We start from the raw sequence: 17667 nt of genomic DNA, 5'->3' as shown, positions 1-17667 counted from the left end.
GCAAATGCGCACCTGATCAGCACGAAATCGCACACTGCGCAGCTTGATTTTGCTGGAAAATTGATAACACCGGGGATTAATTAGGCTGTGGATTTTGGTTCGAAATTCTAGAATGGTATATCCCACAATGTTGTAGCAGAGTAGTTCCACTCAGGTGAGAGCGCCCTTAGCCTGGGTTCACACAGGGCGGAATTGCAGCGGTTTTGCCGCGGATTGCCGTTGCATATCTGCACTGCAGCAAAACCGCTGCATTTGCAGTGCAATGCAGCACAAATGAGATTTGCCAAAAAGCTGTTCTCACAGTGCAGATTTTTTCCGCACAGCCGCAGTGCGGAAATGCAACTGCGGCGTGGTTTTCAAAGATGCAGCATGTCCATTCTACGGTCTTTTCCGCAGCGCTTTTTTGCCCATAGACCTGTATGGATGCAGCCAAATACGCGCCAAATACGCGGCAAAAAGTTAAAAACTGCTGCAGAAAAAAACGTGGATTTTTCCGCACGAAAATCCGCAGAAAAATCCGCAAGCCCAAATTAACCTTTGAAGCAGTTTTGCCGCAACGGAAAAACTGCGGCAAAACTAGGGCAAATCCGCCCTGTGTGAACCCAGCCTAAAGGTACCTTTACCGTACCTTGCACAAAGCTTTAAAAGTCAACCCCCCACCTCCCTCCCCCAGATCATGCGCTAATACGCCTGTTTAGAGTGAATAGAGGCAGGCGGCCGGAAGAGATCTTTAGCGCACTCCACCTTCATTCGCCAAAGGACTATTGCTCCTGTGTGAAAGCACAGGAGCGGTAGTTGGTAGGACGGCTCTTGGACATTCCTCCACCGTCAGTCCCATGTAAAGGTGCCTTCACCTGCAGTACAAGCAGGCTTAATAACCAGTCTACTTTCCGTTATTGTCAGTTTTTCCAATCTTTCCGTCCATCTATGAAACATGATGCAAGTAACGCTAAATTGGACAGTGTATAGCGAGCGTCTCGTTCCCACATAGGCTTGTGCAGTAAATATTTCTTGGGGTTTTCGGAACTGCTGATATGTAAGTGGCAAAGTGGTGATCATGGTGACAAATATTTTTCTGGCATTTGTGTCACTAATCCATTGAAGTACAAACTAGTCATCACTGAAATTGCTGCATACAGGGAACACGGTGCAACCATTTCCAAAATATGTGTACTTACATCCAAGTAGAACGTACCTCATGCCGTAGGAATGCGAATACAGAGTATGCCGTAACTTTAATAGGAGCTCATAACCTGATTTTAACCCCTTGGAGATCGCAATACACCTTCTTACTGACCTCACTAATGAGCTTTAGACCTGCATATACATCTTTTTAAGGCGGTGGCTTGGCTGACTTCTGACAACCAGGCTCCTGCTGTAACAGCCAGGAATGGAGAAACCTCAGATCCTGGCAGTTTAACTCCTTAGATGTCACAATCAATAGCAACTGCAGCATGTAAGCAGATGACAGGGGGGGAGGCTTTTTTGGGTCACCCATTGGCACCCCACAAGGTGATTGCAAAGTACCAATGGGTTTCCATAGCAACTGGAAGCCTGATAAAGGATTCCCTGTCTGCCATGTAACTCAGCCTATTAGGCTCTGCCTTCCCAGTAACCAGTGTATAGTGTTTATTTAAAAACACAAAAAATGAAAGTGAGCAGCAGAATGATAATAATTAAACAATGTAACTGTTCGAGTGCTGAAGCACTCCCTACTATTAACTACAACGTAGGAATAATAATACCTTAGTATTACCTGAGCAATCTGTAATAGCTTTGTGAAGAATATCAATAACACTTGGCTAAAGGCAGTACCATCTCAGAGAGCTACAGCGTACAGAATAGAATGCACAGCTTCTCCTTAGGGGTAAACAGTCCCATAATGTCTCTTCAAGGCCTGCGTGATACCCCAGGCAACATTTGACTCTTCCCTTGCTAACAAATAACTCAGTCCATTAACACAGCAAGCCTGCTGACTATCTCTTAACCCTTCCTGATGTGCACACCCATTGTCCCTTATGAGGCCAGCCTCACTTACGGTTCTATTGTGCAGGAGTTGTCACTACTACCAACCCAATGTGATGCCGCAGTGTTCACTGGGCGTTACTCCCCACTCCTCTTCATGCATTTCTGCTGATGTCCGATGATTCTGCTCCTCTCTGCACCCAGGCAGCTTTCACACACTCATTCCTGCATCTCCGCACCTCTGCTTTCTCTGCCTCACTGACTTCTTTCTCACAAGCTTTGTGCACCATCTTCTCACAGACCTTTTTATATCAGGGCTTTCATAACTCCCAATCAGTCTAGTTAGCATGCTCAGCTTTGTTGCCCCAAAATTTGGTGCAAAATTTGGCCCATGCAATAATTATGGTGCAGTTTTTAGTGCATTTCTCCAGTACATCTTCACATCAATTTTAACCCCTTAGGGGGTGAGTCAATTACACTGGAGCTGTATGACAACATTGGTCACATAGAATCAAGTCTCAACCAAAAAATTGTGTGTGATTTGTACACAACTTGCTGTTTCCCAACTATTTTAGATTTGTCTTATGAAAAACAACCAAATTACATTCTGCTCCGTGCTGGAAAAGTCATGTTCAGCTTGCAATCATTAACTCAACAGGCTCGGATTTTTGTTGTTGCGCAACACTTGCATCCGCAACGCAACCACCTTGACATTCGTTAGTTGCAATCTTTCCAATGCAACATTGTGACCAAAGTTGTCATGTAGCCCTAGCCTTACAGAGGCTGCAGAAGCTGTCAGCAGCACCCCAAATTCCTAACTCTGCATGGGCAGCATATAGATATATAGTATGGATAGACGCTAGAGTGCAGCATTCCAAATAGTGAATTTGTACTTGTTAATGAGGGACATGCAATGAGTAGTTCCTGGTAACAAAACGGTTAAGGTACAAATGGAATGATATGTAATAATGATGTAATGTCATGTTTATAAATATGATACAATAGGTTGGAGCGGCTGGATTACTACCGTGTAGACGTGCACTAGCCCAGCAACCTCATATAATCTCCAAGTAGAAAAGCAGCTTTTTTATTTGATATCTATCTACGAGCCTGGCATGGCACGTCTGCAGAATTACAGCCCGGATGACAGCATTGGTTCCTGCATGTACAACTCCTTTATTGGTCAACATGGAATAGGAGATACATCTGCAGCCCTGTGACGCTCACTAGTGTAACTGTATATTTCATTGTTGTAGGTTATAGTGCCGGTGGTAATCCCAATCAATCCATACCAGTAGTTACATAAACCAAGGAGACTAATACATTCCTGAGGCATGTTCACACTTTGCTGAATATAATACTCAGTTGTTATCATCATCCATGCTTTACCATGAATGGTAAAAGTAATACTGGTTAACATGTGAATGTCATCCATTAACTGAAAGTACATATGTTGTACACAGGGGTTTACTGTGGTTCTCTGTACATGGTGCTTGTGGTTTCACCATTAAAGTCAATAGGGAAAAATGGCCAAAAAGTGCCTCCAACTGCCATGAAGATATGATTCTGTCGGTCAATAGTCAAAAAAAAACCCCATATAGGCGTGACCGTCTTAGAAAGGCATAAGGCATCAGAGAATTAGTTCAAATTCTCTGTTTCATTGAAACCAGCATAAGTAGACAGGTTTTGGGGCTGTGGAACCCCTTCCTCTGTATTTGCTGGGGAGGCACTATATTAGAACATGTGACAAGAATAAAACCAGGGGAGGGGAAATTAAAGGGGGCATTTCTTACACATGCAAATATCAGGTGCAATTTCACATGGAATAAATAAAGACGGATGTATAGGTCTGTGAAAACGAAACGCTAAACGCATGTATAAAAAATGACTGACTAAATGGTTGAGCTCTGCCTCTGATTGGTCACAGCGCTCAATCCCCAGCCAGAAGAGATGCTGAAGAAGAGTCCCGGGGACCTGGAAGAAGACGCGCCGGAGATGACAGCACCTCTAACGTGATGTATTGTTTATTTTTTATTTTCATGGTAGGGCTTATAATTCAAACACCCCTACCGCGCAAAACCTTGCCATAGGGAGTCCCCTCATCAATAAACACTCTGACAGTGCTGTCACAGTGTTCAGTGATGAAGGGACTGCCCACGGGGACGAAGGAATCCTCTGCCACAGCTATCACAGCAGTGGTAAAGCATTGCGATCTTCTCCCATTGATGTCAATGGGGCCGGAGCCGCCGGCTCAATTGAGAACAATGGGAGAACATCACGATCCCCTGCTGCAGTTGTGACAGCCTGTACAGCCTGATGCAAAGTCCAAAGTTGATAGTACTCAATTTTGTAATTATGTTTATTTTACATTTATTTAATCCGTATTGCTTTCTAATAGTCTGTAGATTTTGATGCAGAATTGATATTAGCCTAAAACCCATCTGCAATTCTGCATCAAAATCTGCAGCGAGACCTGTGGCGTAACTCCATCCCCTGTGAAAGGTCCCTAAGTCAACTCTGATCTGAACTGCCAGTAGGAGAAGGAGACTTAAAGATTTGATAGTTTTTATACATATTATATATATATAATATATATTTTCCCCCTGAAAATAAGACCTAACCTGGGAATAAGACCTAGTGTGATTTTTCAGGATTTTTGAGAATGCAGCATGATTTTTCACAATGCTTTAAAATATAAGCCCTGCTCCAAAATAAGCCCTAGTTAGAGGTAATAAAAAAGTCAATTTAAATAGTTTGCAGGCTGCTATACATATAAAAAAGTAATTTTTTATATGTATAGCAGCCTGCAAACTATAACATATCCCCCATTTGTTTTCCTTATTAATTTGTTTAGGCAGTTAGGGAAGAACAAAAGAAGAACACATCCCCATCGATGAAAAAAGAATTACGGGGGTCAAATAATGGAAGTGGAAAGCAATTAAAAACATTTTTAAAAGATTTCCTGTTTTTAAGTATTACTGTATTTAAAAAAATATATATATAAATTTGGTTTCATTGTAACCGTATTGATCCACAGAATGAAGACATGTCATTTCTACTGTACCATGGACGCCGTAAAAATGCAATTGCAGTTTTCTGCCATTTCGACCCGCTTAGAAACATTGGTACCATTGAAAAATATAACTCATCCCGCCCTCATGTAGATGTGTCACTTGAAAAATAAAAAAGTTATGATTTTTTGAAAGTGGGGACCCCAGAACTGCAGAATGTGACCCGGACACAGGACCATCAATGAGCCATGGTCAAGAAATGGGTAATGTGGGTAAGTATAAATGGTAAGGCATTGTTAAACCACAGCTGTGATAATACAGCCACGTAAATAGATGCATAGATCTACATTAGTGGTCTGCAAATTATGGACCAAATATGGAATAAAAATACTCTTGTCTGAAGGAGGCCTGATACGTTTTATTGTTACATTGTGTTTTTTTCTATTTGTCTAACCATTCTCTTTCACTGACGGGCGGGCTGCTTCAGATAAAAGAACTCACTACCTTTGTGTTCACAATAGCATGTTTGGGGAGCTTTACTAGACTTTAAGCACAAGAGAATGCAGACTGCATTCCAGGTCTCTCTGTCATCATTTCCCTAGAGGAAATTCTATTGCTCACTGACTTACTTATGACTAAGTAGCAACCGAGTCACTGATATGTCCAACTCATAATAGTAGAACATCGCAAATGCCTAGAATTGCTTCTTCTCTTAACCCCTTAAGGACCAAGTGCGGTAAATTTACGACGCTTGATCCTTGGCTTTAATGCCGGCCAATAGCAGAAATACGGAGCGGGATTAAAGCCTCTACCCCTGCAATCAAGCAGGAGCAGGTCAGGTACTCAGCTGTAATTAACAGCTGAGAACCCGGAGGAGAAGGGAAAAGTGGTTTTTAACTGCTTCTGCCTTCTCTTTTCCTAGGTACAGAGCACTCAATGAGCGCTATGTACTAAGAAGTGAAAGTGTAAGTGTTTCTTCTACAACACGCCCCACGATCACGTGGTTGCTGGGTCCCCCTGACAGAGCAGAGCTGCAGGGTCCTTGCAGATCCTGATCAGCTCTGCCAGGGACTATTGTCACTACAGAGGAAGTTTTCCCCTGTACCCGAGGGGCTCCCAGCTACAGTGGAAAAGTGTGTAATTAAAATAAAAGACCATGTAAATGACCCCCAGAGGTCTTATATGACGTCATGGGGGGCATAGATAGTAAAAAAATAGTTGCAGGAATAAGTTAAAAAAAAAACTACAGAGTAAAATAAAAACATATACATAAAAAAGAAAATGACCCAAAACCGACACGAACCAAAACCGTTGCCGTATGCGCCCTGTAATCTAAAACCATACAAATTATATAGAAAAACATCCGAAACAAAGTGAGCAACCCGTTCCCATACTTTATTTTAGCGTAAATATGCTAATTTAAGAAAAAAACTATACATCTTTAAAAAATATTTTTTTAAGCTTTTTAACCCCAATAAAACTGAAAAAAGGTAGTGAAAAAGATATTTAAAAAAAAATAACCCTATATGTCACGGGAAAAAAAAACTCAGCAAAAATAATTTTGGTAGCTGAAGGAGAAAGAATAGGGCAGTAAAACCACCACATGGGTAAAATCCCTAAAAAGTGTCTTAGGGTACAAAACAGTCTGGTCCCTAATGGGTTAAAGGGGTTGTAAAGACAGAACTGCCAACCAAACTTCCTCAGACTCCTTATTACTTCTCACAGCCTGCAGGTGCCTGAAGCTGTCAAAGACTTTAGAACAGAGCGGGAACATTCTACCTCATTGGGGCTTTTTGCCTTTCTCTGGATCAACAGTGGGGGGAAAATAGGCTGAATGGATAGACATTGTATTTTTTTTACCTAACATACTGTGTTAGGCCTCCCTATTTCAACGCTGTGTTTACTGCAGATTCCACCCGGTTTCAGCAGCGCTGGCATACTTTATGCCAGCGTTTTGGCTGCGTTTTCAAGGATGCTGAAAAGAAAAAAAGAAAGCAATACTCACCTAGCCGCTGCAGTCTGGCAAGCTCTGATTAGCTGAGACAGTCAATGAAGGGCTGTGATTGGGCATCGAGCCAGCAACCATTCACAGCACTCTATTGCTGGAGGCGGGGTTCTCAAACCTGGCCTACGACAATAGACTTGTGAGTGCTGGGGAAGCCCGGATCAGTGGCAGAGACCAGCGGCTCTGACCCGGACCGCAGCGGCTAGGTGAGTATTACTTTCCTTTTTTCCTCTGGGACTGATTTTCGGGGTAGGACTTCTATTGCAAGCCCTCCCCCCGAAAATTGGTGAGCGGTTAACGCTGCCAAAAACGCGGCACCAAGTGTTGCCGCGTTTTCAGCAGTGCTAAAACTGCTGCCCATTCATTTTAATGGGCGACGCAGGGCTGAAAACGCCCCAAAATAGAACTTGCATCGCTGTCAAAACGCATCGTTGGAAGGCGCTGCGTTTTCAGCCCTGTGTGAGCAGCCCCATTGAAATGAATGGGAGTGTTGTACAGCGTTTAGCGCTGGGCTGAAAAGGCAGTGCTAAACGTTGTCCAAAACGCCCTGTGTGAGGGAGGCCTAACTGTGTTATTGTCTCCCCCATGTTGTTGGTTTTTTAACTCTGCTATATACAATCCTTCTAATACGCTCTTACGTTACTAGTTGTTGCATAGCTTGTGTTATATATTACCGGACATATAATAAAATCTACTTACACCAGTCAGGCATACCTACCGACTTTTTGATTCTTTAAAGATGGTCTTTGAAGGTCCACTGTGTCCAATGCTCAATTTGCTTGGCAGATCTTTCCCCCTTCTCTTAGCGAACAAGTATGAATGACACATCCTTATGATCTTACATTATAAACCAGGGAGACTGGCAGGAGGGGAAGGGGCAAAAAGTGGTTAAGTAAATCTAGGAAAATACTTAGTAAAAATGCTGGCTGCATACTAAATGACAAATCTGAACTTTACCATTAGCAGTCACCTTTCTTGGGTACAAATGGTGTTTTCCAATAATCAGTTACCTGCAGGAGTTATAGTAGAGCCAAAGTTTAACAATCGGACATTACAACAAATATTGATATGAAGCACGTAGTGTATAAACACAGTAAAACAAAGAAGATTCTAGAAACTCACCATTAGATGACAGGGGCAGAGAGTGACAGTAACCGAATGATGATGATTAGAGATGAGCGAGCGTACTCGCTAAGGCAAACTACTCGAGCGAGTAGTGCCTTATGCGAGTACCTGCCCGCTCGTCTCAAAAGATTCGGGTGCCGGCAGGGGAGAGCGGTGAATTGCGGGAGTGAGCAGGGGGAGCGGGGACGAGAGAGTGAGAGAGAAATCTTCCCCCCGTTCCTCCCCGCTCTCCCCCGCCGCTCCCCGCCCCGCGCTGGCACCCGAATCTTTAGAGACGAGCGGACAGGTACTCGCATAAGGCACTACTCGCTCGAGTAGTTTGCCTTAGCGAGTACGCTCGCTCATCTCTAATGATGATTAATATTATGAAACCAGTAGTGAAGACTGAAGCAGATGGTATGGAACCAAAATAACCATAAAAATGCTGCCCCTCATGCTATCTCTCCCTATGTCTTCCCCTAATACTACTATCCCTCAACACCAGGCACTACTGTCCCTAAGTAGCCCTCAGTTATCTCTACTGACATGCCTGTGTGAAACACTATCCCTGAGAACAATAGGGAATTAGGACCCAGACAAGAAGCAAAGAAGCAATGCTGAAATATGGATGGAGGCAGACAGAAAAAAAAACAAAGAATGATAAAACAAAACTGCAGACTAGGAAGCATAGATGGGACTAGATATAACCAAGGAAGAAGGCACTGACTGGACAAACTAGACTGGGCAAGAACAAGATACCTAGAAGTAGAAGGAATACTAGATTAAACACGTGTTGTAACAGCTATCAACTATACCACATTACTGAAAGCATTAATACCCAATTAGTGACAAGCCTATCTCTTGCTTTAAGGACCAAGCGAATGCCATCGTCGCATTGCAAGAGCCAGAACTTTCTGACATAGCCATATGAGGGCTTGTTTTTTTTGGGGGGGGGGGGGGGGAGTTGTATTTTTTTATTGGCATCACTGTGGGGTACATGTACTGTACTATATAAGTTTTATTAATTTTTTTTTGGGGGGGGGGGGGATATTGAAAAACCCCTCTGAACAGACATCTGCCTGGGTTGGTGTACAAGTTACTATAGTTATGGGGATATCAAATATGTATATAATTTTACAGCTTCATAACTCTTAATATAATAAATATTTGAATATTGTAAACAATACATTGTAATTTATCTTTTGCCCTTTTTATTATAAAACATCATTGTTGTTTACTGTAATGATTCTTTTTGCTGTAATTTTTTGGACTTTTTTTTTTTTGCAGATCAGCTTTTCTATCTGTAGTTCTGTACATTATGGAGTAAGACTGAAATTTGAGTTTTCTTTTTTTTAATGACTACTTCCTGAATGTGTAATTGGGGATCTGTCAGGGGAGTAGAAACAATACACTGCAATATCTAATACTCCAAGTGCCCGTTTCGGAACTGCTATAAGAGTGTCTACATTGTACATCTTATTACTCATGCAGAAGTGTGTTGAATGATGCTGGAGCCAATAAGAACAAAGGTTTATTTTAAGTCAAAGTCGGTGTTTGCTTAGATCATATTTGTGCATTGTAATTGAATGATGTTTTTCTTTTATATGTTGAGTATTCAAAAATATCATGTTTATCTGTTTTTGGACCAGCTCTTGCAGCTCTTAAACTGAAGTAAATAAATGTTGTGAATCTGGATATGCAGCTGTAATGATACAAAATGTCTAGTTACTTATATCTAAGGAGGAACTCCAGCAGAGCAATAGATGTTACCCTTTTTACCAGGAGTTAGGCCTCATGCATACGGTACGTCCACAGCGGAATCCAACAGCAGAGTTCGGCCCACGCCGTAGCTGGTGAACCCAAAGTACCTGCTTTTTCTTCTTTAATCTGTACTGCAGATGGTCCGGCCGTCGTGCCATCGCACATGTGCAGTACAGACTGTGCTGCGCCGCCGCTAGGTGATGATGCAGGTCCCATGACCTTTTCAGAATGTTATTTGTAGAGGGGCCATGGGTCGAACAGCTTTCATTGACTTCAATGGAAACCGTCCATGTGGGGCCTGCAGAAAAATGGAGCATGCTGTGATTTTTCCTCCATGAGCAGAAATTGCAATTGATTTCCGCTCGTGGGCATGAAAAATCACTTTGCCATAACATGCTTTGGAGGGTTATTGCTGTGGAATCCGGGCCAGGCATCTCCCCTCCAAAGCAAAAATCCACCCGTGTGCGTTAAACCTTAACCCCGTTATAATTTTACGCCAAGAAATATATTTAACTGAATTATTTAAATATTCTAACTAGAGATGAGCGAGCACCAAAATGCTCGGGTGCTCGTTACTCGGGACAAAATTTTCGTGATGCTCGAGAGTTCGTTTCAAGTAACGAACCCCATTGAAGTCAATGGGCGACCCAAGCATTTTTGTATATCGCCGATGCTCGCTAAGGTTTTCATTTGTGAAAATCTGGGCAATTCAAGAAAGTGATGGGAACGACACAGCAACGGATAGGGCAGGCAAGGGGCTACATGTTGGGCTGCATCTCAAGTTCACAGGTCCCACTATTAAGCCACAATAGCGGCAAGAGTGCCCCCCCCCCCGCACTGTCAGCATAAAGATCGTTCTCCTCTGCCATAGCTGTAACAGCTGTGGCAGAGAAGAACGATGTTAGCCCATTGAATTCAATGGAGCCGGCAATACAGCAGGTTCCACTGAAAGCAATGGGCTGCCGGCGTGCGTGGGATGAATTGTCGGGAAGGGCTTAAATATAGAAGCCCTTCCTTGCAATTCATCCAGAAATGTGTAAAAATAAAAATATATACCGTATACCGTATAGCCAATCACAGCCATTCAATGACTTCATTGTCATTGGCTGTGATTGGCTGAAGGCTAGTGTGTTTTCTGGAGGCGGGGATTTAAAGCCCTGCGTCCAGAAAGCAATGCTCTGTCGGGGACCAGGAGGGAGCGACAGCCTGCAGCAGCACCGCAGACCGCCGGGGGAAGTGAGTAATGGTTTTTATTCTTTGCTCCGCTGTATTTCCGGCGTATAAGGTGACAGTTGGGGGGTCGTCTTATACGCCCTGTCGCCTTATACGCCGGTATATACGGTATATATTTTTATTGTAACACATTTTTGGATGAATTGCAGGGAAGGGCTTATATATTTAAGCCCTTCCCGACAATTCATCCCACGCACGCCGGCAGCCCATTGCTTTCAGTGGAACCTGCTGTATTGCCGGCTCCATTGAATTTAATGGGCTAACATCGATCTTCTCTGCCACAGCTGTTACAGCTGTGGGAGAGAAGAATGATTTGTCTTCTATATGTTCTCAATGGGGTCGGCGCTGCTGCCGCCGGCCCCATTGAGCGCATATAGAGAAGAGAACAGGAATCGCAGATCGCACATAGGTGCGATCTGCGATTTCTATGGCCTAAGAAGGACCGTTGGGGTTCTTAAAGCCTAAAATACTCCTAACGCTCTCCCTATAGCAGCTCCGGCACCAATAGCACTTTCCCTGAACTATGTCAGAATGCATCTGTGGCGAGCCGCGGGCGGGCAGATTTTAATACTCGGGTGACACCTAATCTCGCCAGCCACTCACTGCAGGGGGGTGGTATAGGGCTTGAACGTCGCAGGGGGAAGTTGTAATGCCTTCCCTGTCTTTCTATTGGCCAGAAAAGCGCGCAAATTTCTCAGGGAAGAAAATGAAAGTGACTCGAGTACCGCGTGGTGCTCGTCTCGAGTAACGAGCATCTCGAACACCCTAATACTCGAACGAGTATCAAGCTCGGACGAGTATGCTCGCTCATCTCTAATTCTAACCATCTGCCTTCAATATATTTTTCTATACAATGGATGGCGAGATGGCCCAAAATTTTTATAGACGTACACACAAAAAAGGGCTCCTTCAAACGAGCGTATGCGCAAATACATATTGTGCTATTACCGAGGTTGACTTATGCACATGTCTTATTTAAATAGCCTAATGAGATACAGGTGGGTTCTCTTTTTCATGGAATTGTGCATTTTTGTTCTCATTGTTTTCATTTTTGTTCGCATTTGCACAAAAAAGCCTCATTCATAGTGCAAAAACATGGCGCTAAAGTGTGCACTATTGTGCATACGTTGATCTGAAGCCAGCCTTATGAAACAATACTTTATGGATGGAGGTGCTAGGAAGCTGTAAATTTCAGCGTGTACTTGTCTGTTTGTCTATATTCAATGATACAAAAATCGACTACCTATGACTTTAACGTCTCTTTTTTTTCGGTCCAAAGTGAACATGGCAGCATTTCCAAAAACGTTCAGTGTGGAAGAGCATAGGACCACAATCAAGTTCCTGTTTCTCCAAGAAAAAGGTGCAAAGCACATGGAATGTCACAAGCTTTGGGTGACAACAGCCCTTTATATGCAACACTTAAAGGAGATGTCCCGAGGCAGCAAGTGGGTCTATACACTTCTGTATGGCCATAATAATGCACTTTGTAATATACATTGTGCATTATTATGAGCCATACAGAAGTTATAAAAAGTTTTTTACTTACCTGCTCCGTTGCTAGCGTCCTCGTTCCCATGGAGCCGACTAATTTTTGGCCTCCGATGGCCAAATTAGCCGCGCTTGCGCAGTCCGGGTCTTCAGCAGTCTTCTATGGAGCCGAGAGCGGCTCCGTGTAGCTCCGCCCCGTCACGTGCCGATTCCAGCCAATCAGGAGGCTGGAATCGGCAGTGGACCGCACAGAAGAGCTGCGGTCCACGGAGGCAGAGGATCCCGGCGGCCATCTTCAGAAGGTGAGTATGAAGACGCCGGACCGCCGGGATTCAGGTAAGCGCTGTGCGGGTGGTTTTTTTAACCCCTGCATCGGGGTTGTCTCGCGCCGAACGGGGGGGGGGTTTAAAAAAAAAAAAACCCGTTTCGGCGCGGGACATCTCCTTTAAGTGTTGGGTTGTACATTTTAAAACTGGCCATTTCAGCGTTGAAAGTGAGAAACCCAGTGGATGGCCTGTCTCTCCGTCTCCTTGCCTGCAAATGTGAAAGCCATACATGGCATGATCATGAAGGATCACCGAATATCAGCCAGAAGTATTGCTACATAACCGGTGGATATCACGTGAGAGAGTTGGTGCCATTTAGAGATGAGCAAACGTACTCGTCCGAGCTTGATGCTCGTTCGAGTATTAGCGTGTTCGAGATGCTCGTTACTGGAGGCGAGCACCACACGATGTTCGAGTTACTTTCACTTTCATCTCTGAGACGTTAGCGCGCTTTTCTGGCCAATAGAAAGACAGGGAAGGCATTACAACTTCCTCCTGTGATGTTCCAGCCCTATACCACCCCCCTGCAGTGAGTGGCTGGGGAGATCATGTGTCACCCGAGTATATAAATCGGCCCCTCCCGCGGCTCGCCACAGATGCATTCTCACAGAGATCAGGGACAGTGCTGTTGGTGCCGGAGCTGCTATAGGGAGAGCGTTAGGAGTTATTTTAGGCTTGAAGAACCCCAACGGTCCTTCTTAGGGCCACATCTGACCATGTGCAGTACTGTTAAGGCTGCTGTGAGCAGTGTTGCACTTTTTTTTTTTTTTGTATATCGGCCGTGCAGAGCATTGCGTCCTCATTCTGCAGTAATTTTACATAGTATAGGGCCAGTAGTGGTGAGGCAGGGACAGTGGGAAAGGTGAAAGAGATATACTGTCTATATAGGCAGTGGGCTTTTTCAAACAAATTTGGGAAAAATACTATCTTTGGGCTGCCTGTGACCGTCTTGAGTGTACTGCATCTCTGCTGGGGGTAGTAGTCCTAATTAATATGCAGCTAAGTGTTACAGCAGGCTTGCAAAAAATTGTTTCCTGGCTCTGCGTTGCCTGTTACATCACCGCCGTCATCCCGTCCAGAGGGAAACAGTCTGCAGTAATTTTACATAGTATAGGGCCAGTAGTGGTGAGGCAGGGACAGTGGGAAAGGTAAAAGAGATATACTGTCTATATAGGCAGTGGGCTTTTTCAAACAAATTTGGGAAAAATACTATCTTTGGGCTGCCTGTGACCGTCTTGAGTGTACTGCGTCTCTGCTGGGGTAGTAGTCCTAATTATTACGCAGCTAAGTGTTACAGCAGGCTTGCGCAAAATTGTTTCCTGGCTCTGCGTTGCCCGTTACATCACCACCATCATCCCGTCCAGAGGGAAACAGTCTGCAGTAATTTTACATAGTATAGGGCCAGTAGTGGTGAGGCAGGGACAGTGGGAAAGGTGAAAGAGATATACTGTCTATATAGGCAGTGGGCTTTTTCAAACAAATTTGGGAAAAATACTATCTTTGGGCTGCCTGTGACCGTCTTGAGTGTACTGCGTCTCTGCTGGGGGTAGTAGTCCTAATTAATACGCAGCTAAGTGTTACAGCAGGCTTGCGCAAAATTGTTTCCTGGCTCTGCGATGCCCGTTACATCACCGCCGTCATCCCGTCCAGAGGGAAACAGTCTGCAGTAATTTTACATAGTATAGGGCCAGTAGTGGTGAGGCAGGGACAGTGGAAAAGGTGAAAGAGATATACTGTCTATATAGGCAGTGGGCTTTTTCAAACAAATTTGGGAAAAATACTATCTTTGGGCTGCCTGTGACCGTCTTGAGTGTACTGCGTCTCTGCTGGGGGTAGTAGTCCTAATTAATACGCAGCTAAGTGTTACAGCAGGCTTGCGCAAAATTGTTTCCTGGCTCTGCGTTGCCCGTTACATCACCGCCATCATCCCGTCCAGAGGGAAACAGTATACATGTATACGCTGCCTACAGTATCTGTCTGCTGTCTCAGCTCAGCCTTTAAAAAAATAGAAGCAAAATACTTAAGGCCTACTAGTGGCCTTTGGACACTTGACTGCTTCTGCGCTGTGAATTCCACTAGCTCAGTCATACGCACCTACGTCTCACTACAGTCTTGCGCAAAATTCTTTCCTGGCTCTGCTGTGCGTTCCGTAAGCGAAGTCAGCCTCCAACCACAGGCCAATAAGCGGCACATTTAATTACAGCGTTCTGTTTCTGCACTACTGGTAATACACCATGCTGAGGGGTAGGGGTAGGCCTAGAGGATATGGATGCGGGCGAGGACACGGAGGCCCAAGTCAGGGTGTGGGCACAGGCCGAGCTCCTGATCCAGGTGTATCGCAGCCGACTGCTGCGGGATTAGGAGAGAGGCACGTTTCTGGCGTCCCCAGATTAATCTCACAATTAATGGGTCCACGAGGTAGACCTTTATTAGAAAATGAGCAGTGTGAGCAGGTCCTGTCGTGGATGGCAGAAAGTGCATCCAGCAATCTATCGACCACCCAGAGTTCTACGCCGTCCACTGCTGCAACTCTGAATCCTCTGGCTGCTGCTCCTCCTTCCTCCCAGCCTCCTCACTCCATTACAATGACACATTCTGAGGAACAGGCAGACTCCCAGGAACTGTTCTCGGGCCCCTGCCCAGAATGGGCAGCAATGGTTCCTCTCCCACCGGAGGAGTTTGTCGTGACCGATGCCCAACCTTTGGAAAGTTCCCGGGGTCCGGGGGATGAGGCTGGGGACTTCCGGCAACTGTCTCAAGAGCTTTCAGTGGGTGAGGAGGACGACGACGAGACACAGTTGTCTATCACTCAGGTAGTAGTAATTGCAGTAAGTCCGAGGGAGGAGCACACAGAGAATTCGGAGGAAGAGCAGCAGGATGGTGAGGTGACTGACCCCACCTGGTTTGCTAAGCCTACTGAGGACAGGTCTTCAGAGGGGGAGGCAAGTGCAGCAGCAGGGCAGGTTGGAAGAGGCAGTGTGGTGGCCAGGGGTAGAGGAAGGGCCAGACCAAATAATCCACCAACTGTTTCCCAAAGCACCCCCTCGCGCCATGCCACCCTGCAGAGGCCGAGGTGCTCAAAGGTCTGGCAGTTTTTCACTGAGAGTGCAGACGACCGACGAACTGTGGTGAGCAAGGTTTGTCGTGCCAAGATCAGCCGGGGAGCCACCACCACCAGCCTCACCACCACCAGCATGCGCAGGCATATGATGGCCAAGCACCCCACAAGGTGGGACGAAGGCCGTTCACCGCCTCCGGTTTGCACCACTGCCTCTCCCCCCTGTGCCCCAACCTGCCACTGAGATCCAACCCCCCTCTCAGGACACAGGCACGACCGTCTCCCGGCCTGCACCCACACCCTCACCTCCGCTGTCCTCAGCCCCATCCAGCAATGTCTCTAAGCGCACCGTCCAGCCGTCACTAGCGCAAGCGTTAAACGTGCACATAGCCAAATTGATCAGCCTGGAGATGCTGCTGTATAGGCTTGTGGAAACGGAGGCTTTCAAAAACATGATGGCGGCGGCCCGCGCTACTCGGTTCCCAGTCGCCACTACTTTTCCCAATGTGTCGTCCCAGCCCTGCACGACCACGTCTCCCGCAACATTGTACGCGCCCTCACCAACGCGGTTACTGGCAAGGTCCACTTAACAACGGACACGTGGACAAGCACAAGCGGGCAGGGCCACTATATCTCCCTGACGGCACATTGGGTGAATTCAGTGGAGGCTGGGACCGAGTCAGAGCCTGGGACCGCTCACGTCCTACCCACCCCCCGAATTGCGGGCCCCAGCTCGGTGTTGGTATCTGCGGCGGTGTATGCTTCCTCCACTAAACCACCCTCCTCCTCTTCCTACGCAACCTCTGTCTTGTAATCAAGACGTGTCAGCAGCAGCACGTCGCCAGCAGTCGGTGTCACGCGGCGTGGCAGCACAGCGGTGGCCAAGCGTCAGCAGGCCGTGCTGAAACTACTCAGCTTAGGAGAGAAGAGGCACACGGCCCACGAACTGCTGCAGGGTCTGACAGAGCAGACCGACCGCTGGCTTTCGCCGCTGAGCCTCCAACCGGGCATGGTCGTGTGTGACAACGGATGTAACCTGGTGGCGGCTCTGCAGCTCGGCAGCCTCACGCACGTGCCATGCCTGGCCCACGTCTTTAATTTGGTGGTTCAGCGGTTTCTGAAAAGCTAACCATGCTTGTCAGACCTGCTTGGAAAGGTGCGCCGGCTCAGCGCACATTTCCGCAAGTCCAAGACGGACGCTGCCACCCTGCGCACCCTGCAACATCGCTTTAATCTGCCAGTGCACCAACTGCTGTGCGACGTGCCCACACGGTGGAACTCTACGCTCCACATGTTGGCCAGGCTCTATGAGCAGTGTAGAGCTATAGTGGAATACCAACTCCAACATGGGCGGCGCAGTGGGAGTCAGCCTCCTCAATTCTTTTCAGAAGAGTGGGCCTGGTTGGCAGACATCTGCCAGGTCCTTGGAAAGTTTGAGGAATCTACCCAGGTGGTGAGCGGCGATGCTGCAATCATTAGCGTCACCATTCCTCTGCTATGCCTCTTGAGAAGTTCCCTGCAAAGCATAAAGGCAGACACTTTGCGCTCGGAAACGGAGGCGGGGGAAGACAGTATGACGCTGGATAGTCAGAGCACCCTCATGTCTATATCTCAGCGCATTGAGGAGGAGGAGGGGGGGGAGCATGAGGAGGAGGGGAAAGAGACATCTTGGCCCACTGCTGAGGGTACCCATGCTGCTTGCCTGTCATCCTTTCA

This window comes from Eleutherodactylus coqui, chromosome 9, assembly GCF_035609145.1.
Source record: "Eleutherodactylus coqui strain aEleCoq1 chromosome 9, aEleCoq1.hap1, whole genome shotgun sequence".
NCBI lineage: Eukaryota > Metazoa > Chordata > Amphibia > Anura > Eleutherodactylidae > Eleutherodactylus > Eleutherodactylus coqui.
This window is presented reverse-complemented; position numbering follows the sequence as displayed.